General features: G+C 39.7%; 1 protein-coding gene across 6 annotated transcripts in view; it reads left to right on the top strand.

Moving 5' to 3' along the window:
* The window catches only part of KLF12 (KLF transcription factor 12), a 446,001-nt gene that overhangs the window by 61,396 nt on the left and 362,920 nt on the right, over positions 1-21,685 (top strand). For 4 of the 6 annotated variants that reach the window (XM_059684825.1, XM_059684824.1, XM_059684826.1 and 1 more), the window contains one exon: positions 9,533-9,575. The exons of the other annotated variants lie outside the window; for them this stretch is intronic. The gene's annotated coding sequence lies outside the window, so the exon portion shown is untranslated. The remainder of the gene's footprint in view (positions 1-9,532; positions 9,576-21,685) is intronic. 6 annotated transcript variants of the gene reach the window in all.

Genomic DNA, 21,685 nt, shown 5'->3' with positions numbered 1-21,685 from the left:
CATCAGCAGATGATTGGATAAAAAAGCTGTGGTACATCTACACAATGGAACACTATGCTGTTGTAAGAAAGAAACAACTCTTACCATTTATAGCAGCATGGATGGGCCTGGAGAGCATTATGCTAAGTGAAATACGCCAGTCAGAGAAGGATACGTATCACATGATCTCACTCATTTGTGGAATATAATGAACAACATAAATTGATGAACAAAAATAGATCCAGAGACTTAAGAATCACTGAATAGATTGTCAAACCTCAGAGGGAAGGCAGGGGATGGTTGGTGGGGGTGTTGAGAGGGTAAGAGAGCAATCAAAGAACTTGTATGCATGTAAGCATAACTAATGGACACAGACAAGAGGGGGGTGAAGGCTGGGGCTGGGGGAGCAGGGGGAGCAGGCTGGGAGAGGACAGTGGGGGAAATGGGGTGGTATAATACTTTCAACAATAAAGAATTCAAAACAAAACAAAACAAAAACCACCAAAAAAATGATTTTTAAAATTGAAAGTACGTTTACATTTACACAAAGTATTAGTAGCTCAGTCTTTTTCATAGATTTCAATGCATAAAATGGAAACCAGGCTGAAAGTAAAACTACCCTGAAATTTTATCCTCATTGAGGATAATCATTGCTAAATCATGGTTTCAGCAAGCATCAGCAATCCCTATTTCAATATAGATACTTGGCTTTTTGCTTGGAAAATGAATGGTTCTGTAGCATTTTTCAATGCTTGTTCCACTAACAATTTGCACCAGATTTATCAGAAGTCTGGTTAAAATGCAGAGTCCAGGGGCTAATCTCTGATGACTAAATCAGAACTTTTGATGATGGGCCCAGGAATTAGCACTTTTGCAAGCTCCCCATTGATTGTAGTAAACTCTGAAGTTAGAAGCCCACTAGCAAGTAAATAGCAGGTAAGAATTCAAATCACAACCATTTATGGCTGCTTTGATATTTATATCTTGAAATAAGGTTGATAATAATAGTAGCTACACTGAAGAAGTGTGGTGACTTATATGTAATCTAATTGCGTATATAGAAAGTGCTCAAGAAATGCTATTGGTAGTAGGGGTGGTCTATGTTGCCTGCTATTGTACCCACATGATATAATACCTGATAGGGCTCATAATCCCCTCAAAGAGGAATGTGAGAGTGTTACCAGGAAAATAATTTTCAAGAGTTATGCAAGCAGTGCCAGACATTGGCAAACTGTGGCCTACAGCCTGTTTTTATAAATAAAGTTTTATGGTACACAGTCACCCATTTGTTTAATGTTGCCTGGACATGAATGATAACATGTTTCTAGAATTCAATGTGAATTCAAATTTGGCAGTAAAGAATCCCAGCTGGGCATACGACTTTGCCTACCTACATGTTCTCTATACAAATTCCCTTTCCCATGTTACTATTTGTAGGGACTATAACACCTGAGTCCTGAGGGTCTCCAAAGCATTTACCCAGCTGGCTACCCAGATGCTAAGATGGTTACAGGACCCTGACAATGATTTTTAGGTGGAATGAGAAGGCAGTGGTATATTCCTTTTACATTTTCATTTATATATGTAAAAGTCTTTCTTTATGTATATAAATGAAAACACGACAGACATTTATATCAGTCTTTATTAGAAATGGTTGGGGAGATTGAACAGTTAGAGGGCTGTGCTGTGTTCATGTAGGTTTGATTGTAGGTGTTTTTGTATTTCTTTCTTCTGAGGTGTTTTGTGTTTTTCTCTCCATATATGTGTCATTCCCCCTTCACTAGTTCCCTAATTCCGTTTTGCCCCTCATCTTGCCTCTTTAACAGGCAAAGGTATGTAGTGTATGCTATATGCATAACTAGCACAGCATTTAATATTTTTCTTAAAGAAAAGCTCCCTGCTGAACAATAATGAAAAGTCTTTTCATGTGTCCTTTGATTAGTATTTTTATGAGCTCACTGACTCTACAATAAGGAGAAAAAATCCCTGTCCCCTGTTTTCTTGGACTCTGTGTCGCTGGCTCGGAGTGTTTGATTGTTTGATGGAGTGGTAAAATTCCCCTGGTGTTTCCTACGCACTGTAAATTTGGAAAACACGTACAATATTCTTGGGGGCTTTATTGTTTCCTAACACATCTATTTAAATACTGTCCCAAAGCTTAAAAGGAACACTATTATTGTGGCTAAGGATAATAGGTTTAATGGAGTAGTGGAGTAGGAATTCATTACTATCTTCATAACCATGCAGAAGCCAGCAGTCCTACAAAACACCCAATAAGTTCGAGTGATCATTAAATTTTGCCAATACCATGGTAGCTTTATAATGGTTAGTTGTAGTCATTTGTAAGTGGAGTGGTGAGAAGCACTTGACCTTTAAGTCCAAGGAGGCTTTTCTAAAGCCCTGATATTTGGGAAAGAGGTGTCCATAAGGACAGGAGTCAAGAGGAAATCGATTGCCTGTCACTGAGCAGAACAGAATCATCTAATGCAGTTTCCCTTCATACATCTGTAGCAGAGTGAGGAGGTTTCAGGGCATTATTTTATATTGAGACTTCTGCAAACTTGAGAATGTTCGTAGGGAATGGTTGACTTGCCTCTCTTTATTTTCCTTTTGTTGTTTATCAGACATTTATATTTGTTTATATTTGTTTTATTATCCTAAATTTTTATTGGATTATGGGACATAACATCGAATGCACCAAGTGAATTGAATTTAAATTTATTTTTAATAATGAACTTCACATACTTGTTCTATGACATTAAAATAAATGATTTTGTCATTTGAATTATTGTTACACTTTATGATCCTGTGCTTATGTTCTTGCTTTTCCCCTAAAATTCCCATCTGCTACTTCCTCCCCACTATATTCCCTCTTCTATTTCAACTCTCAAAACCTCATTCCTAGTTCATATGCCATCTGCTCCAAGAAGCTGTCCTGCTTTCCAAAGTCACAGCAAATGAATTCTTTTTTGCATTTTAATTTCTATACTCCTAGAGACAATTTGCCTAGACTTCTTTATCATAGTTATTTCATTTGTTTTTTTAATGTTAGGAGATATATATATGTCAGGCTGAAACTTGAAATTACCATTATTCAACTGTTTTTTAGCATTAAACATAACAAGTTCCTGTGGTTGAACATCATTCTTCAACACTGAACACACACACTTTTGAAAATAAACTATGGTCTGAGTTACTTAAAACTCATCTTGGACTTGGATTTGTGTATCTCTCTATCCTAGAGAACAGGTACAAAATTTTGTACATGACAACTGGGTTCAAGAAATGCTAGTGGAAATGAAATCAATTGGACTGTTTACCATTATTCTTTTTTTTTTTTTTTTTTTTGGATTTCACTGCATGGCATACATATTTTGAAATATATTATAATATATTTATTTATTTATTTTTTAATTTTTTAAATTAAATCTTTATTGTTCAGATTATTACATTTGTTCCTTTTTTCCCCCCCCATAACTCCCCTCCTCCCAGTTCCCGCCCCACCCTCCGCCCTCACTCCCCACCCACTGTCCTCATCCATAGGTGCACGATTTTTGTCCAGTCTCTTCCCACATCTCCCACACCCCTTTCCCCCCCAAGAATAGTCAGTCCATTCCCTTTCTATGTCCCTGATTCTATTATAATCAACAGTTCATTCTGTTCATCAGATTATTTATTCACTTGATTCTTAGATTCACTTGTTGATAGATGCATATTTGTTGTTCATAATTTGTATCTTTACCTTTTTCTTCCTCTTCCTCTTCTTAAAGGATACCTTTCAGCATTTCATATAATCCTGGTTTGGTGGTGATGAACTCCTTTAGCTTTTCCTTATCTGTGAAGCTCTTTATCTGACCTTCAATTCTGAATGATAGCTTTGCTGGATAAAGTAATCTTGGTTGTAGGTTCTTGGTATTCATCACTTTGAATATTTCTTGCCACTCCCTTCTGGCCTGCAAAGTTTCTGTTGAGAAATCAGCTGACAGTCGTATGGGTATGCCCTTGTAGGTAACTGAGTTTCTTTCTCTTGCTGTTTTTAAGATTCTCTCTTTATCTTTTGCTCTTGGCATTTTAATTATGATGTGTCTTGGTGTGGTCCTCTTTGGATTCCTTTTGTTTGGGGTTCTCCGCGCTTCTTGGACCTGTAAGTCCATTTCTTTCACCAGGTGGGGGAAGTTTTCTGTCATGATTTCTTCAAATAGGTTTTCAATATCTTGCTCTCTCTCATCTTCTGGCACCCCTATAATTCTGATGTTGGTACGCTTGAAGCTGTCCCAGAGGCTCCTTACACTATCCTCGCATTTTTGGATTCTTTTTTCATTTTGCTTTTCCGGTTGGATGTTTTTTGCTTCCTCGCATTTCAAATCATTGACTTGATTCTTGCGCTCCTCTGGTCTGCTGTCGGGCGTCTGTATAATATTCGTTATTTCAGTCCGTGTGTGCTTAATTTCTAGTTGGTTCCCCAATATAAGATCGAGGGTCTTATTAGTTTTCGTGTAGATCTCATTAAGTTTATCGGCAGCTTCTAAACAGTTCTTGAGAGACCTTAAAAGTGTGGTTCTGAACTCTATTTCTTCCATTGACAATTTTGTCCTGTTTCTTTGTCTCCGCATTTTGTTATGCTTCCTTGGTGCACCCCCTAGTGGTCTTTGTTCGCAGTCTTATAGATAAATCTTGATTGTTGTAGCTAATTCCAGGGAGGGTTTGACCTCCAGGCCAAGTGGCTATGAGATTCAGCTGTGTCAGCAGTGAGAGAACTTCTGTCCTCTAGGGAGGTGCTAATCTAGCCTTTGCCTGAGGCTATCCAGCAAATGCCTCTGTGCAGGGCTTGGGCAGGGCGGGTCGAACAGGATCAACAGGGTGGGCCGGAGAGAGCAGTTATGGGGCTCTCAGTCCTGTCCCAAGGGGCTCTGCCTCTCTGAGTCCCAGCACCCGCTGCAAAGCTCGGAGAGAAAGCTGCACTCGCTCTGACCGAAGCCAGACAGTCCCGCTTCTCCCGTTTGAGTCTGGGTCCCTAGAGACTCGCCCGGATCTGGAGCTCAGAGTCTGCGACTCCCTCCCAATTGAAAACAACAACCGCGCCCTCCACCGCCAGCCCGCTCTGCACACTCCGCACCTCAGAATTTGACTTCAGCACTGGGCCTCCTCTGAGTGTCCGTATGCGTTTCTCTTTCCTCCTAGTTGTAGGACTTCCACTCAGCCAGCGCCCCTGTGGTTCTGGGTGATGTCCCTTCCGTTTTTTGGTTTCACTTTTGAAGTAGTTGTTCAAAGCAGCAAACTCGGGCGTTAACCTATGCCGCCATCTTGGTTCTCTCATCATTTTTAATTGTGATAAAATATACATAACATAAAATTTACCATCTTAAACCAGTTTAATTGTACAGTTCAGTGGCATTAAGTACATTCAGATTTTGTGTAACCATTACCACCATCTATCTCCAGAATTTTTTCCATTTTGCAAAACTGAAACTCTATACCCATCAGACAATAATTCTCTATTTCCTCCTCCTCCCAGCTCCTGGCAACTATGATTCTACTTTCTGCTCATAAATTTGACTACTCTAGATATCTCATACATGAAATCATTCTGTATCTGTGTATCATAAAAGTGAAATCATATAGTGTTTCTTTTTGCCAGGCTTATTTCAAATGAAAATTTTGTGCAACATTTAAAAAGTATTTAATTAACATTTATGAAGTGTCCTTGGAGTAGAATGCCATGTATCATCGAGTCTAGATGCATATCCTCTCCTCTTCAAACACTTTTTGAACATGTCTGAAGGCAACTTAGCATTGTGTAATAATTTAATTGACAGTTTTTGTTTCTTGCACATAAAGTAATGGTACATTTTATAATTGATGGGAACTTATTTTCAGTGACAGTAAGGTAGGTGATTTCTGTAAGGGAAAACAATTACCTAGAAAACATTCATTTAGGGGTGCCCTTACCGTTTCCAGACTGTAAATGTTTTAATTTAACTAAAGAAGAGCAAAGCTATTTGGTGTCATTAATCAGTACATTCAAATCGTTACTCTGAATGATTATGCTTCATTTATTTTGTGTCAGAATGTTTTCCACACAATAATAGCGAATAAAAGTGTGTCATTAATTACACTTGAGCAGCTCATACATGTGTGGTTATATATATATTTCCGTATCATCACACAATGAGGGAAATTTTAACACAAGGAAATATTATTCCTTTTACAAAAGAGTTAAGATTTAATTAAATAATGATATTAAATTCACAACCATTTATAATTGTGCCTTATAACAGTTTTAAATAATGCTTGAAAAGGTTTGGAGAAACATTTACATATGCCCGTGTCTTCTCTTTCTAAATACAAGGCATTTTTAATTATGGTTTTTATCTTTGGGAGGTAATAGTTACACGCTTTGGAGAAAAGTGTGACTATTTTTTTGAAATGGGATCGATTACTTTGCAGAGCTTCACTGTGATGGGATTTCTGAAAAACATTTAATTACTATAAAAAGTTACAATTCTGTGCATGGGATTTTGCATTTGCCCCTTTACTGGAAATATGGACCCATGCTGATAAGAATGACAATGTCAGTCTGCCCTTGTAGTTGTCCAAACTCCATGGCCCTCAGCAATGCTCCTTTAGCTCTTACCCTTTCTCCTGGCTAGCAGGACTCTTGTCAGGAAACTGCAAAACAAATGAACAAACAAAACCCACTTGCAGTATATAATTGCAATATTATAAAAACACACGGTATCTTGCTAAGTCCCAAAGGCAGAAGAAGTTAGCCAGCCACCAGTTTGTTTCCTCAGCTGCCCTTATTTTTCAGAATAAATTAAAGGACTTAATTTGTAGTTCAGTAACTTCTTAAAAAAGACAAAAAAAAAATCTCTCTCTCTTCTATAGATGAGAAAATACAGAGACAAGAAACATGTAAACAGTTTAAGTGATGCTACAGGGAAAAGTGGGTAGAGAACATTTTAGAGATTCTTGGAGAAAGTCATAGTTTCTCTCTGAACTCTGTCCCCCTTTGTAACAAAGCCAAAATAGTTTCAACTCTATTGTTTTTCAAGCACCAAACCATTTCAAATGTTTTTTTAAGCTCTGCTTCATTCTTATAGTGAGCTTCTGATTTATAATTTTTATTGAAATTTTGAGTAATTGGTCAGATCTAGGAATTCTGATTATCAGGCCTATTTCATTTTTACTACATCACACTTGGTGATTCACTGATAATCACATTTCATCCCCTGCTCCCCAATTATGATATCATTCATTTAAGTATTTTAACATTAATTTTTATAGTTTCAAATTTTTGCTCTAGGCTGTGATTTTAAAAAGCTGTTGAAGCCCAAATTCTGTTAGTATTGAAAGCACTCTGGATTTTAGGAGGATGTGAAAAAGAAAATGAGATTTAGCACTAAAAATTATTTACATGAGTATTTTGTGGAATATAGTAGTCCATGTATAATTATGAAAAAAGTCATTTATAAAGTATTTTAAAACTATACTTAAACATTCTTTTTTAAAAACTATTTTTTATTGATTTCAGAGAGGAAGGGAGAGGAAGAGAGAAACATCAATAGTGAGAGAGACTCACTGATCAACTGCCTCCTGCATACCTCCCACTGGGGATCCAGCTTGCTACCCGAGCATGTGCGCTTGATGGGAACCAAACCTGGGACTCTTCAGTCTGCAGGCTGATGCTCTATCCAGTGAGCCAAACCAGCTAGGGCAACATTCTTTTATATATAAAATATATAATATAATTCAAGACATAATTCACACACTATACTATTCACCCATTTAGAGTATGCAATTCAGTGCTTTTTAGTACATTCACAGGCTTGTGTAGTGATCATCACAATTTTATAACATAAGGAAACCTATTTTTAAAAGTAGAGGTAGTCAAAGACATCCGGATTGTTTGCAGTTTTTGGATGCTACAAAAAGAGCTGCTTAAAAAAAAAAAAAGTATGTGTGATTATAACAAAATAATTAATCTTCAAATTAATGTCAGAATCATGTGTTTAAAAAACCTTTAATTATACTGTAATTACTTCTCAGCTATTTAGAGACATTTTGTGCCCAGTGTGCTGAGCTGGAAAACTTTACTAAATGTAAAATCCTTTTTCTTTTCTTTCTCTCTCTCTCTCTTTTTTTTAATTGTTGTTGTATATCAGTGTCTTAGTTTTCTTCATTTTTATTTTTAAAAGTTGTTGGTCAGAAAAGTGAAATGGATGATGTTTGCTTAAACAGATGAGTTTTCAATATTATTGTAAGGGCCATAAACACATGTGTGGTTATTAAATGTAGGCTAGATAACTGTTTTAGCTTATCAAGTTCACACGGATCCTGGGTAGAAAAATTATCACTTATTGAGCAGTGGTTCTTATTATTTGATGCAGATTATAATCACATGAGTATTTAACAATATTAGTACATGCCCAGCCAGCATGGCTCAGTGGTTGAGTGTAGACCTATGAAGGCACATGGCCCGGTTGGGGGCTTGATCCGGGTAGGGGGTGTGCAGGAGGCAGCTGGTCAGTGATTCTCTCTCATCATTGATGTTGCTATCTCTCTCCCTCTCCCTTCCTCTTTCTTTAAAATAAATTTTAAAAAATTCTGCAATGTAATTTAATTTAATCTGGCATGGGACCCAGATGCCAGTAGCTAGCAAATACCTGCTCTATAGAAGCTCCTTCCTTTCCTTTCTTTTCTTTCTTTCCTTCCTTCGACATTTATTAAGTGCCCAATGTCTGTTCCAGCACTGTTTTATACCCTGAGGATATAAATAAAATTTGGAGTTCTTACATTTGAGTTGGCAAAAGATGCATAATAAATATTTGTTGAATCGAATAAAATCACAGCTGAGCCCTTTTGGCATACTGCTGTGCTACGCCTCAAATCCTTTATAGAAATCATGTCTTTTTTATATCCAGGAATATTTCAAGCACTACCTGTCATTTCCTTATTGTTTGTTTCCTTCCCCTTTTATACTGAGGGACACCCAAATCTAGTCGGGCTTAACTCAGCAGGATCAAGTTGGTCAGCACTCAGTCCTCACTTTTCCACGTGTCACAAACTTACCTGGGTCCCCCCAACAACTGAGTTTTGAGTAAATTCACTGTTAAGTTAGATGACAGAGACAGGGGACACCCTAACTTGTAAGTCAGAGAAGGCTGTCCAAAGAGGACCTGTGCATTCTGACTTGATGGGTAGATCCCAGCCTTCTACTCAGCTCCACTGTGCACTTCCTTCTCTGGGAGCAGAAAGGAGGAGGAATGGTGTGATGCTATACTTGTTTATAAATTTGCGCTGGGTTGATCATCTCTCCTGTGCTTCAAGTTGCTTGGGTATTTCAAAGTTGACTTGACTTATCAAAGGAAAAAAAAGTGCTTACAAGTAGTAGCAAAATGTTCATGGATGTGCCTGTGCATGTGCTCATACACATATTTAAGAGTGAGAAAAAGTAGCAGAAGAAGCGTTTTTAATGTTTAATCAGTGTGTGTGTGTTTGTGTTATTTATTTATTTATTTATTTATTTATTTATTTATTTTTTATTTTCCAGCTCCTCAGTATGAAGAAAATATCTTCTGAATAAGAATAAGCGGGTATGTGTTGGTGGATTTTGTATCTTGCTGTGGTGCTTCTAGTGGAAATACAAAATGGGGGAAGAAAGAAAGACTGCAAGGTTTATTAATAAGGCATTCCTTCTGGTTGTGTCTCTGATGCCACTATTGGCATTATTAAATTTATATAATGCAATAGTGAATAATACTAATTAGAATTTATATATGCAGTAGTGAATACTATTAACCAGCCAAAACATGTCCCATTGTGCTTTTACCTTATAAATGAAGTAATTAAAGTTTAGCTAGTGAGGTTCATTCCTCAACCCTCAATGTTTGAACTTTTTATTTGGGCCTTTTCACTTTGTAAATAAGTTATTCTTTGAATGTGTATGCATTGGTGTATGTCTTTTAAAGGATTTTGTTTGGCAGCTATAAGTATACCAAAGGAGCTTCTGTGTGGCCACCATTAGAACAAAGCTTCCTAATTTCAGTGTCATTAAGTAAGCAGCTGGAGCAGCTGAATTCAAAGGAACAAGCATAGTTATTGACTGTTTTCTCTAAAAACAGCCCAAACAAAGCATTTCCTTAAGCAACATTGAGTAGGATTTGGAACTTCCAAAACGTCTTAGAAAGGTTTACGGAAGTGCAAGGGTCAACATTACTGCATGTGATTCCTCTCCTCCACCTCCAATCCATGGTAATTGACTTCATTGAAAAATCTTGTATTTTAAAGTCATAAAATCATATGATCAGAATCTCTAGGCAAAAAACACAAACAAAAAAATACAAGAAATAGCCAATGGAAGTACATGCTCATATCAGTTACTCCCAGATAATTGTTTGTACTGTCAGGTGGCAGGATGGTACAAATGCTGCTTAGTTTAAGAAAAAGAAAGTTTCAAAAGTTGTAGCTTATATTATAGTGATCATGTGCTATTTTTTACATGTTATTTCATTTCTTGTAGGTAGTTAAGCGGAGTAATCTTTAATATAAACTTCTATAAACATGTTGGAATTGGTAGTGATCAGGAGTTGGCCAGAATTCATTCATGTATTTTTTCATAGTAATCATGCTTTCATTCGTTTTTATCACAATCATGCTTTCTTCAGTTTTTCTTGTATTTTTGTTGGGATATAATTGACATATCTATACTAATAAAAGAGTAATGCTAATTATACTGGGAGACCTTCCGGACGTCTTTAGGGACAAAGCAATGGTGGCGGGGCCGAGGCAGAGGTGGTTAGGGGCAGTAGGCTGTCAGGGGAGAGCAGTTAGGGGTGATCAGGTTGGCAGGGGAGGGCAGTTGGGGGCAGTCAGGCTGGCAGGGGAGGGCATTATATTGCTTTATATTACTTTCAGGTGTACATGGTTAGGTGGATATTTGTATATAATTATTGTGAAATGATCATCACAAAAGTATATGTAACATTCATCACCACATATACTTATAATCTTTTTCTTGTGATGACAACTGTTAAGATGTATTCTTAACAACTTTCAAATTCACAATACAGTATTATTAAATACCAGAGGCCTGGAGCACGAAATTCATGTACAGGGTGTGTGTGTGTCCCTCAGCCCAGCCTGTACCCTCTCCAATCTGGGACATCCCTCTCACAATCAGGACTGCTGACTCCCAACCGCTCGCCCGCCTGCCGGCCTGATTGCCCCTAATTGCTTCTACTTGCCAGCCTAATCACTCCCTAACTACTCCCCTGCCAGCCTACTCAACGCCTAACTGCTCCCCTGCCAGACTGATTGCCCCTAACTGCCCTCCCCTGCCAGCCTGGTCACCCCAAACTGTCCTCCCCTGCAGGCCCAGTTGTCCCCAACTTCCCTCCCCTGCTGGCCCGGTCCCCCCTAACTGTCCTCCCTTGCCAGCCTGGTCACCCCTAACTGTCCTCCCCTGCAGGCCCAGTTGTCCCCAACTTCCCTTCCCTGCTGGCCCGGTCCCCCCTAACTGCCCTCCCTTGCCAGCCTGGTCTCCCTTAACTGCCCTCCCTTGCCAGCCTGGTCACCCTTAACTGCCTTCTCCTGCCTGCCTGGTCGCCCCTTACTACCCTTTCCTGCCGGCCCAATTGCCCCTAAATGCCCTCCCCTGCAGGCCTGGTCACCCCTAACTGCCCTCCCCTGCTGGGCTTGTGGCTCCCAACTTCCCTCTCCTGAAGTCCTGGTACCCCCCCAACTGTGCTCCCTTGCCGGCCTGTTCACCCCGAACTTCTCTCCCCTGCAGGCCTGGTCCCTCCCAACTGCCCTCTCCCGCTGAGCTGGTTGCCCCTAACTGCTCTCCCTTGCAGGCGTGGTTGCCCCCAACTGTCCTCCCTTGCAGGCCTGGTCCCTCCCAACTGCCCACCCCTGCTGGCCTGATCGCCCACAACTGCCCTCCCCTGCTGGCTGTCTTGTGGTGGCCATCATGTGTCCACATGGGGGCAGCCATCTTGTGTGTTGGAGTGATGGCCAATTTGCATATCACCTCTTTATTAGATAGGATAATCGTCATGCTGTACATTACATCCCCAGGACTTATTTTATAACTAGAAGTTTGTACCTTTTCACCACCTATACTCACCTTGCTAATCCCCACCCCATGCCTAATTTGTCTTTTTAGTGAGCAACTACCATGTAGCAGACACTCTGTTAAGTGCTAATAGGTACTAAAGAAAACCATGATGATATGTAAACAATTAAGTAATAATACATATGGAATATAATTTGTTAGGTGCTATAGATTTGCTTTCATCGCTTTCATTTCCAGGTAAATTTATAAATTCAGATTAAATTTCTTTTGTGAGAGAACTTGAGGGTTCATAAGGAGGCTTGAAAACTGTCCCTGCATTCCATAACCTAAGTTTCTATGGTAGGTTGTCTGGTTGTTCCAAGGAGGAGGAAAATTTAGATTTATTAGATTGCATTGTGTTTTACCATCTTCTGTTAATACATGAAGATTTTCTCATTCTTTCCCATTGTTTTTGATTTAAAGTAATAGTAATCACCATACAGCAGGGGTCCTCAAACTATGGCTCGCAGGCCACATGCAAATACAAATATTGTATTTGTTCCCGTTTTGTTTTTTTACTTCAAAATAAGATATGTGCAGTGTGCATAGGAATTTTTTCATAGTTTTTTTAAAAACTATAGTCCGGCCCTCCAACGGTCTGAGGGACAGTGAACTGGCCCCCTGTTTAAAAAGTTTGAGGACCCCTGCCATACAGGGTCAGATCCATGGCCATTCCAGGGTAGGCCTGTCTCTGGAGGCACCACACTGTGGTTTTTACATAGTCCACTAACATCTTAATTTCTTTAAACTTCTAGTTTCTGTTGAAGCCATTTTAGTTTGCCATCTACTAACTTTTAAAAACTTTATAGAACTTTAAAAAATCTAGTCTCACAGATTAAGAAGTTATTTTTATGTAGATTTATTACCTAAAATGAAATAGTGATTTTTCCTTTGCTTTATCTTATCTGCATTTCTCTCAGTTTTTAATGAGATATACCTGACTGTACTGCTGCCAGAATTAGATGAAAAAATTGTGTGATAAAATCCATAGCAGTTATGATTTCATAGATTATTTGGCTTCTGTTTCTAGACCGAAACACAATATTATTTTTATGTAGCCTTCCTCCATTCTCATGATCATTAAATTATATGTAGGCATCATCTTATCATTGTTATTTATTAAGGTCTGGATGGTTAATACTATGATGAGCATCCTAACTCTGTAAAGGTCATGTATGTTTTATTGCAGTTCTATTTGGGTAATGTTTATATTTTTAGGTATGTTAAGAGTGTATTAGAGAGTGATCTTGTATGTGTTGTTCATAGTGAATTTGGGTCTATTTTCTGTTTATTAGCAACTTGCCACCAATTGATTTTTTAAACATACTAGAGGCCCGGTGCACAAAAATTTGTGCACTCGGGGGGGAGGGGGGCCTCTCAGCCCGGCCTGTGCCCTCTCGCAGTCTGGGACCCCTCAGGAGATAACGACCTGCTGGCAGAGGGCAGGCCCAATCCCTAGGTGCAGCCCCTGGTCGGGCTCAGAGCAGGGCCGATTGGGGAGTGGGGCGCTGCCCCCTGTCATGCACAGAGCAGGGTGGATCGGGAGGTTGCCATGCCACCCTCAGTCACGCTCAGGGTAGGGCCGATTGGGGGGTTGGGGAACCGCCCCCTGTCACACTCAAGGCAGGGTCGATGGGGAGGTTGCAGCGCCACCCCCTGTCATGCACAGAGCAGGGCCAATCAGGGGGTTGGGGCTCTGCCCCCTGTCACGCACAGAGCAGGGCCCATCAGGGGGTTGGGGAGCTCCCCCTGTCATGCACAGAGCAGGGTGGATCAGGGGGTTGGGGCACTGCCCTCTATCACCCACAGAGCAGGGCTGATCAGGGGGTTGGGGCACCGTACCCTGTCACAGAGCCGCAGGGCGATCAGGGGGTTGGGGAGCTCCCCCCTATCAGGCACAGAGCAGGGCTGATCAGGGGGTTGGGGCGCCTTTCCCTGTCACACACAGAGCCTCAGGGCGATCAGGAGGTTTGGGCGCTGCCCCCTGTCATCCTGATCCCGGTGCCGGAGGCCTCTCAGCTCCGCTGATCCCGGTGCTGGGAGGCATATTACCCTTTTACTATATAGGATAGAGGCCTGGTGCACGGGTGGGGGCCGGCTGGTTTGCCCTGAAGGGTGTCCTGGATCAGGGCGGGGGTCCCCACTGGGGTGCCTGGCCAGCCTGGGTGAGGGGATGATGGCTGTTTGCAGCTGGTCACACACCCTTCAGGGTGGGGGTCCCCACTGGGGCACCTGGCCATCCTGGGTGAGGGGATGATGGCTGTTTGCAGCTGGTCACAGAGCCTTCAGGGTGGGGGTCCCCACTGGGGTGCCTGGCCAGTCTGGGTGAGGGGCTGAGGGCTGTTTTCAGGCTGGCAGGTGAATGAAACTCCCAACTGCTCCTTTTTTTCTTTTCTTTTTTTTTTTTTTCTGGGCCAGCTTTAGCTCTGGCTCCAGCTCTGAGGCCTCTGCTGCTGAAAGCAGGTATCTGGTTTGTTTGGGTTCTATAGTCGATACACTGTATCAACTCCAGCTCTGAGATCCCGTTGGGCTGAAATCAGGTTTCTGGGGTTTTGTTTAGCTTTTATATTTGTAACTATGTTTCAAACTGCAAGCTCAGAGGCCGGCAAGGCAGGCGGGGAACGTTGGTTTCCTCCGTCACTGAAGCAAGCAAGCCTCATGTTAGCTTCAAGCTGCTGGGCTGCCGGCCGTCTTGGCTGGCAGCTAATTTGCATATCTCTCTGATTAGCCAGTGGGAAGGGTAGCGGACGTACGCTAATTACTATGTTTCTCTTTTATTAGATAGGATAAACTGATATTTTTTTCCATCATGAATTCTTTTACTTATTTTTTTAGTAAACCATTTTCATAATCTCAGCTGGTCTCTTTACTTCCTGTATCACCTCCATTCATTTTCTGAACTGTTTGGAATGATAACATGCTGAAATACAGGTATGATTGTGTCATTCTTTTGTTTAAAAAATAATGATTCCTTTTAGTTTATGGTCTAAAATTCAACTCTGTCCCTTGTGGTGTGGCTTCCACCCTGCCTTTCCAACTTATTCACACTTGGGAACCTTTGGTGTCTGGGACCTGTGGCACTTCTTAGTGCTGCCCTACTTTGCACATGTGCTCTGTCTAGATCACCTGAACTCATTCTCGGGCCTCGTGGAAAGTCTCCTGACATATCACTCACCCTGCTGCTCTCCACACCAAGTTTGTTATTTTCATTTCAACTTTGAACATTTACTTCTGATGCTTAGTATAATGGATAGCTATTATTTGTTAGCATATCCATCTATCCCATTAAATTTTGACTTGTTGGAGTACTAAAACCTTTTTTTCTTTGTATTCACAGTCTCTGTACCTGGCACATAGTAGATATAATATTAAAAAGAGGAGCCTTCTTGACAAAAGAAATAAGAATTAATAGTTAGTCCAGTGATGGCGAACCTTTTGAGCTCGGCGTGTCAGCATTTTGAAAAACCCTAACTTAACTCTGGTGCAGTGTCACGTATAGAAATTTTTTGATATTTACAACCATAGTATAAAAATGATTTATATTTTTGATATTTATTTTATATATTTAAATGCCATTCAACAAAGAAAAATCAACCAAAAAAATGAGTTCGCGTGTCACCTCTGACACACGTGTCATAGGTTTGCCATCACTGAGTTAGTCAGTTAATAAAGAAATATTAAAGTAGAGGAATAGAAAAATGATGTCTACATATTTCAAATAATTCAAACATGAAATTTATAAATATGTAATTTTTGGCAACTCTTTGATCCAAAGCCCAGACTTTTATTCCAGTATGGATCTACAGATGGAATTCATTGTTATCTTTCTTACCAAAATCACACGCATAGTGAATTGTCTATTATTTCCAATTTGGTTCTTTAAAGTGGAGTAAAAACTTAGAAACACTTTGGAAGACATTTATGTTTTATTTTCCTATTGTTGTACAGTTATGATGCCCAGACCATATTCAGTGTCAACTTTAAAAAATTATTATTTTGCTATGGAGTATTCTTTGTAAAGTTCAAAGTATTCAACTTATTTTCATAGAAACAGTTATTGTGCTTCTTTTTTATTCCTATTTTATTTAAGTAATAGATGATTTAATAAAATCTCATTATTATAATAATGTACCACTGCAAAAACAGGTTTAGGATCAGAAGTACTCTTACTACAGATCCGGCTCAGCTGGCAGCAGCAGTGGAACTCAGTCTGCTCAAGGAAGGAGCTTACTTGTTGGGGACATGCAGGTGCATCAGTCAGTGTGATGTACAAAGGGAATGGCCGTCATCGGTTCATCTGGACAGTTGGTTAAGTGGAAGTTGGTTAAAAGCATTGTACCACGTACCTCAGATTGATGCGAAAAGGATGGTTATCTCTATTGGCGTTTTGGTAACTAACAGAGCTTAACACAAACGTGTTGGCTTTCCTGTGCCTTCTGTCCGCCACAACATCTATAACAATGTTAAATAAGGCCACTTTGAGCGCCTGTCTCCTGAAGGTCTCATGCGTATACATCTGATTCTCTGTCATAAGTCTAGTGCCTTAACCATGGCAAAATGCAGTTTTTAAGACTGGTCCTTGTTTTGCTCCAGAGTGTTCATTGCTGTCAAGCAGAGTGAGTGCTCCACCATATCCTGCCATTAATTACTGTTCGTTTCTTTTCCCTCAGCATGTTGCTTTCTTCAATATTGGGAAGGCCTTCATTTTGAGAATTTTGTGATTGGGAATCCTGTTAGCAAGTATGTCCTTCTCTATAGTGGCTGGTTGTAGTTAGAATTTTACATGTGAGCCAGCAATTTGCAAACTCTGCCTTGAGGTTATGCTTTGTGACAATGCTAGTCAGGTTTTTATGTCTAGTTTAATAATTAGGTTTAGACATTGCCTTAAATTAATTACTGTTTGAATTAGTTCCTGCAACCTGTTTCAAAAGATAAGATGGTATTTGCAATAGTCTTGATGCTTTTCCTAATAAAGACCACAACAGCTATTCAGTTTCTGTCTCTCCCTCTCCCCTGCCCTCCCATCTCTCTAATCTTAAGTACATACTTTGCAGAAAATCTTACTTATATCCAGAGGTTTTATCTTTTGAAGCAATAGTTATTTTTTATTAGCTTTGGAGAACTTTGCAAGGTTACTCTCGCATTCTTTCTTGGCAGGCCTAATTATTAGTTTGTACTTGACCTGCTAATCTTTGAGTGTTTTCCTATATTCCTTGATAGGGCTCTCATTCCAGTTTTTGCAAAGCATTTAGCTATTTATTTTTCCTCCTACCCTGTCCTCTAAGCCTCTGCCCAGGGCCTGATCATTTTGATCCTTGGCAGATGTTTATCTTGGGCAATGGATAAGGTCTTTATAATGGTCTTCAAAGGGCTTATGGTTTATTTTTTTAAAGCTGCATGTTTCCTTTTCAGGAATAAAGCCCCATTTTTAAGAGTTGACTGGTGACCTGCTGTAGCCATCTCCCAGGGCTGGAGTGCTGATGCTGTCTGGTTGGCAGGACTCTTTCTCAGTGGGCAGCTGTTTTTGATTTGTCAATGTTAGGTAAACTTCTCCTGCCTGACACCAAGAGGCATATACTCAGATTGCATTGCTGTTATTCTTGGTATTTTCTTTTCTCCGACTTAGTGAAAACTATGAGGGTATTATTTAAAAGGGTCTCACAAGCGGTACCTCATAGTTTGACTATGCAGGCTCTTTCGACATAATGCATATATGAGTCGGTAACAGTTATGTTTCATAATAAAGGGAAATTATATGTGGAAAAAGAAAAGCTTACTGGATTATTAGAGCACGTAGTTTAGAAAAGCAAGTGTTCAAAATATTCACCATCTGCTTCAGTAGACTTTTTGAGAATAACACAGTACATTCTGAAATCCCCAGACACGGGCATCAGCATTTCCTCTTCATAGTCTCATCTTCTCAGCATTGCCTCTAGTTCCACAGGCCATGCTAGACTGTGGGTGTAAATGGACCGCATCCTGCACAACAACTCACATGTTATGTTTATGCACGCACTTGCATTCTTTAGGCTGTCACCCTCCTAGAAGGTCTCCCTCAATCCTTTTATGTCCTGGTCTCCAAGGCACCTTCTGGGTACGGATGAGTCATTCCATCAACTTGTTAACATGAAGAGTCTTCTCTATTTCAGTCTCTTGTTTGCTCATATCCCATCTTCATAAAACCCTGAAAGCCCTCATCATTGCTAATTCTCACTCCTAATTTATGAGTTAGATCTAGTAAAAAACTCAGGGGAGAACTTTTAATTTCTTCTAGACAGATCGTTCAGAGCTTTCTTTATTGTCAGCCCTTGAGCAGAGGGGAGACTGTCCCTTCAGTTTACCCCCTGTAGCTGCGATCTCAAGCCATGTTGCTCATGTACTTTCTCCACATCACTCCTTCACTATTTTATGGATTCAGTAGTCTTCATGCAAATGGTTACCTATGAGTTCACTAAATTTCCACATCATCGTATACACCTAGATATGTCCCATTTCCTTTCGACTCCTCAGGGACTCTATAGATGTAAATGAGGGGCCAGATAAATGACTACATAATATAAATTACAATAATTTTAAGATAGTTACATGAATATCCATTTCACATTTGAATTTCTCACTTTGAAAAATATATATTTTGAATACAAACAAGATTTACTATTATAAATTTAATGTATGTATATATGCTGGCATGTAGGTAGGTGCATATTAATCAGATACACAGTAGTATAATGTATGTATATGTGATACAAAGTATGATACATGAGTAAGTTGTGTTTATGACTCAAATAGTAGTATGATTCACATATGTGTATAATGTGTGTTTGTGTACATATGAATCAAACACAAAGTAGTATATACTTATGGATTAGGTAGAGTAATATAATATGTATGTGTGTATATATGTGTATAAGTCCAACATAGTATTCAGTATAATGTGTTTGTGTGTGTGTAGGTGAGAGTCAGAGGTGGGCAAGTATGATGTGTATGTGTGCATATGTATATTTGTGTATGATTCAGATACATAGTGGTATAAAGTATATGTTTGTGTGCGAGTATGTGTGTATGTGAATTAGACTTAGATTAGTATACCTGGAGAAACAGTATAAATAAAACTCATATTGATTTTCAAAATAACACATACATGACTGCACAAACACAGAATTTCTAGCACTCTTAGTAAAATGTAGATTTTTACTAGCTCTAACTAAGGTCCTGTAGGGTTCTGAATTAGATAGTTATTGCAGTCACTGTTACAAACTACTTAGTTTATTCCATCACTATGTGAATTATTATATTTGTAATGGCATTTATAACTGACCTTTCAGCATTCAGACTCTCCATTGTATCATTGCTTATTAGCCTCTGCAGGAGAGACATAACTCTAATTTCATGGTTTACTTTTTTCGCAACTATGCCCAAACTGGCCCTGGTTATGATGATTAAGGGACTCCAAATGACTGAGTGAAATCCTTGAAGTATTCATTACCATAGGCAGTGCATACTGTAGATAGTATATGCCACATGCTAGATACTCAGCAAATAATTGTGGAGTGAAGAAGTCATATGATAAAATGCACTTTCAGAACTCACTGTCATATATGTGCCATGTGTTCTCTGAAGATTTCTTTGTGAAGTGTTGGTGGAGAGGGGTGGTGTCCCACCATCATGTTTGCAAGATGGCGGTGCTGTTTAGATGCTGTTTGTAACTGACAGGCAGTAAGAGAATGAGAGGAGCTGAGGGGTGATGGGAGTAGAATGTTGGTGCTTTTCTCTCTTTTGGGAACAGTCATTGCACCCCTTTCAGAAGAACCACCTTAAACCATTGAACCAAATTATTTCATTAGCTCTGTGTTATGGAATCATATGGGAGCTTTTTCTCTGGGCATAAATCTTCTGTCCTTAGGGCACTGAAGCAGTTAATCTAAGTGCTCTCTTTGGGAATCAAAGTGCAGTGTAGACATAGCACTGAGTTATGATACTGGAACATCAGAAGGTCCTCCTCTGCTCATCGAGTATTCTCTTACTAGCCTGTGGTAACTGCAAAAGGAAGTGAAAAACTCTATAAGGGAAAATTGTAAACATTTAAAGAAAATTTGGTAACCTAATATAGAATCTAACACCGTTTTCATTGTGTGAATGCCTTACACTTAAATCCCCCCCCGCCCCCCCCCTCCCCCAAATCCACTTGAGCATTAATCATTGAAGCTTGCTGTGAAGGCAGAAATTTAAAGGCCCTTTGTCATGCTTAGCCCGATAAGGTGTAGTGGTAATTAATTCTTTGATGCCTTATTTCACCTTCTTCTGGGAAAAGGAATAAACATGAGAAATACAGCTTTAAAAATTTAGCTGATTATCAGTTATCATAGATATTCTTCAGGAAGATATTTGGCTCTAAAATGAATGAAGTAAGAACATGCCCTGTAAGGTTGGTTTACCTAGTAGTTTTGATGTCCATGAAGTTTAGGCTCTGGGTGCTAGGCGTTGGCGATAGGTTAGTTCTTTTGGTCCAGGGCCTCCTTACAGTGTTTTGACATTTTTTGCATTAGGTTTGTGCTGAATCTAACCTCAGAAAGGAGACTTCTTCCAGAGTCAAAATGAAACTAAATATTCATATTAGGGGGTGGTGGGGAAAGGAAAAAAAAAGTCTTCCCCATAGGAGCAGACTGCATGAGAGTTCTGCCAACTGGCCTGTTTGTGAGAACTAGTGAAGTCATCAGGCCAGAGCTATTTTAGTCCACTGACACGGTGCTCTGAGGCAGCTGGAGGTGCTGCACTGAGAGATGTTTTCAGAAGCAGAAAATTTCCCTGCTGACTGACAGCATCCCCATTTCACACCGCTGGGGACTGAGACAACTCCAGGAAGCACAAGGGTCTGTGTAATTAGGCCTAGGCAGGAGGAGGGTAAAGAGGCTTTCTCTCCTTTTCAGGTTATCTGTAGTGATGTCTCAATATCAAGATGCCAAGACTGTCCAACAGCGTAGGTCGCCTCGATTAAGGAGAATGGTGATGGTGGGAAGCTAGAGATGAAATCATTTGTTTTTATGGCAAGGCAGAGGATTTTTCTTTTACTCAGAACGGTCAGAAATGCAAAGGCTGTCCTTTTGCCTGCACAATCTTGTAGGAGACTATAAGCAAAGTAAAGGCACTGGGACATACACCATATATGATTATCAGCATATTGAAAACAAATGGAAAGTCATATTGAACAGTGAATTATCTAGAACAGCCCCAGTGTGGGACAAAATGCTGTTAAATTGCATTTATTCTTAAAAAAAAGATCTGTCATTTGTAAAACACTTTTTGAAACCTGAAATTAATTTTAGTTTTCTGATTATGAACTCGGCCTGTGGGCTCTGTCATTAAAGATACTTTAGAAAAGCATAAGAGAATAGTTGATGAGAGAATCATCTACCGGATGCTGTTTCAACCACTTCCGAAACGATCTAAAAGTGTTCACAGAGCTTGATCCCTTCAGAGACTTAGAAAAAGTCCACACACATCGACTGAATGGTGATAAATTTAGAGATCATGAGATACTAAGTTTTGAGCATAAAAACTTAACTCTTTTTCAGCTTCACTGGTGCAGTATTT

This window comes from Myotis daubentonii, chromosome 2, assembly GCF_963259705.1.
Source record: "Myotis daubentonii chromosome 2, mMyoDau2.1, whole genome shotgun sequence".
NCBI classification, from domain to species: Eukaryota; Metazoa; Chordata; class Mammalia; order Chiroptera; family Vespertilionidae; genus Myotis; species Myotis daubentonii.
This window is presented reverse-complemented; position numbering and strand designations above follow the sequence as displayed.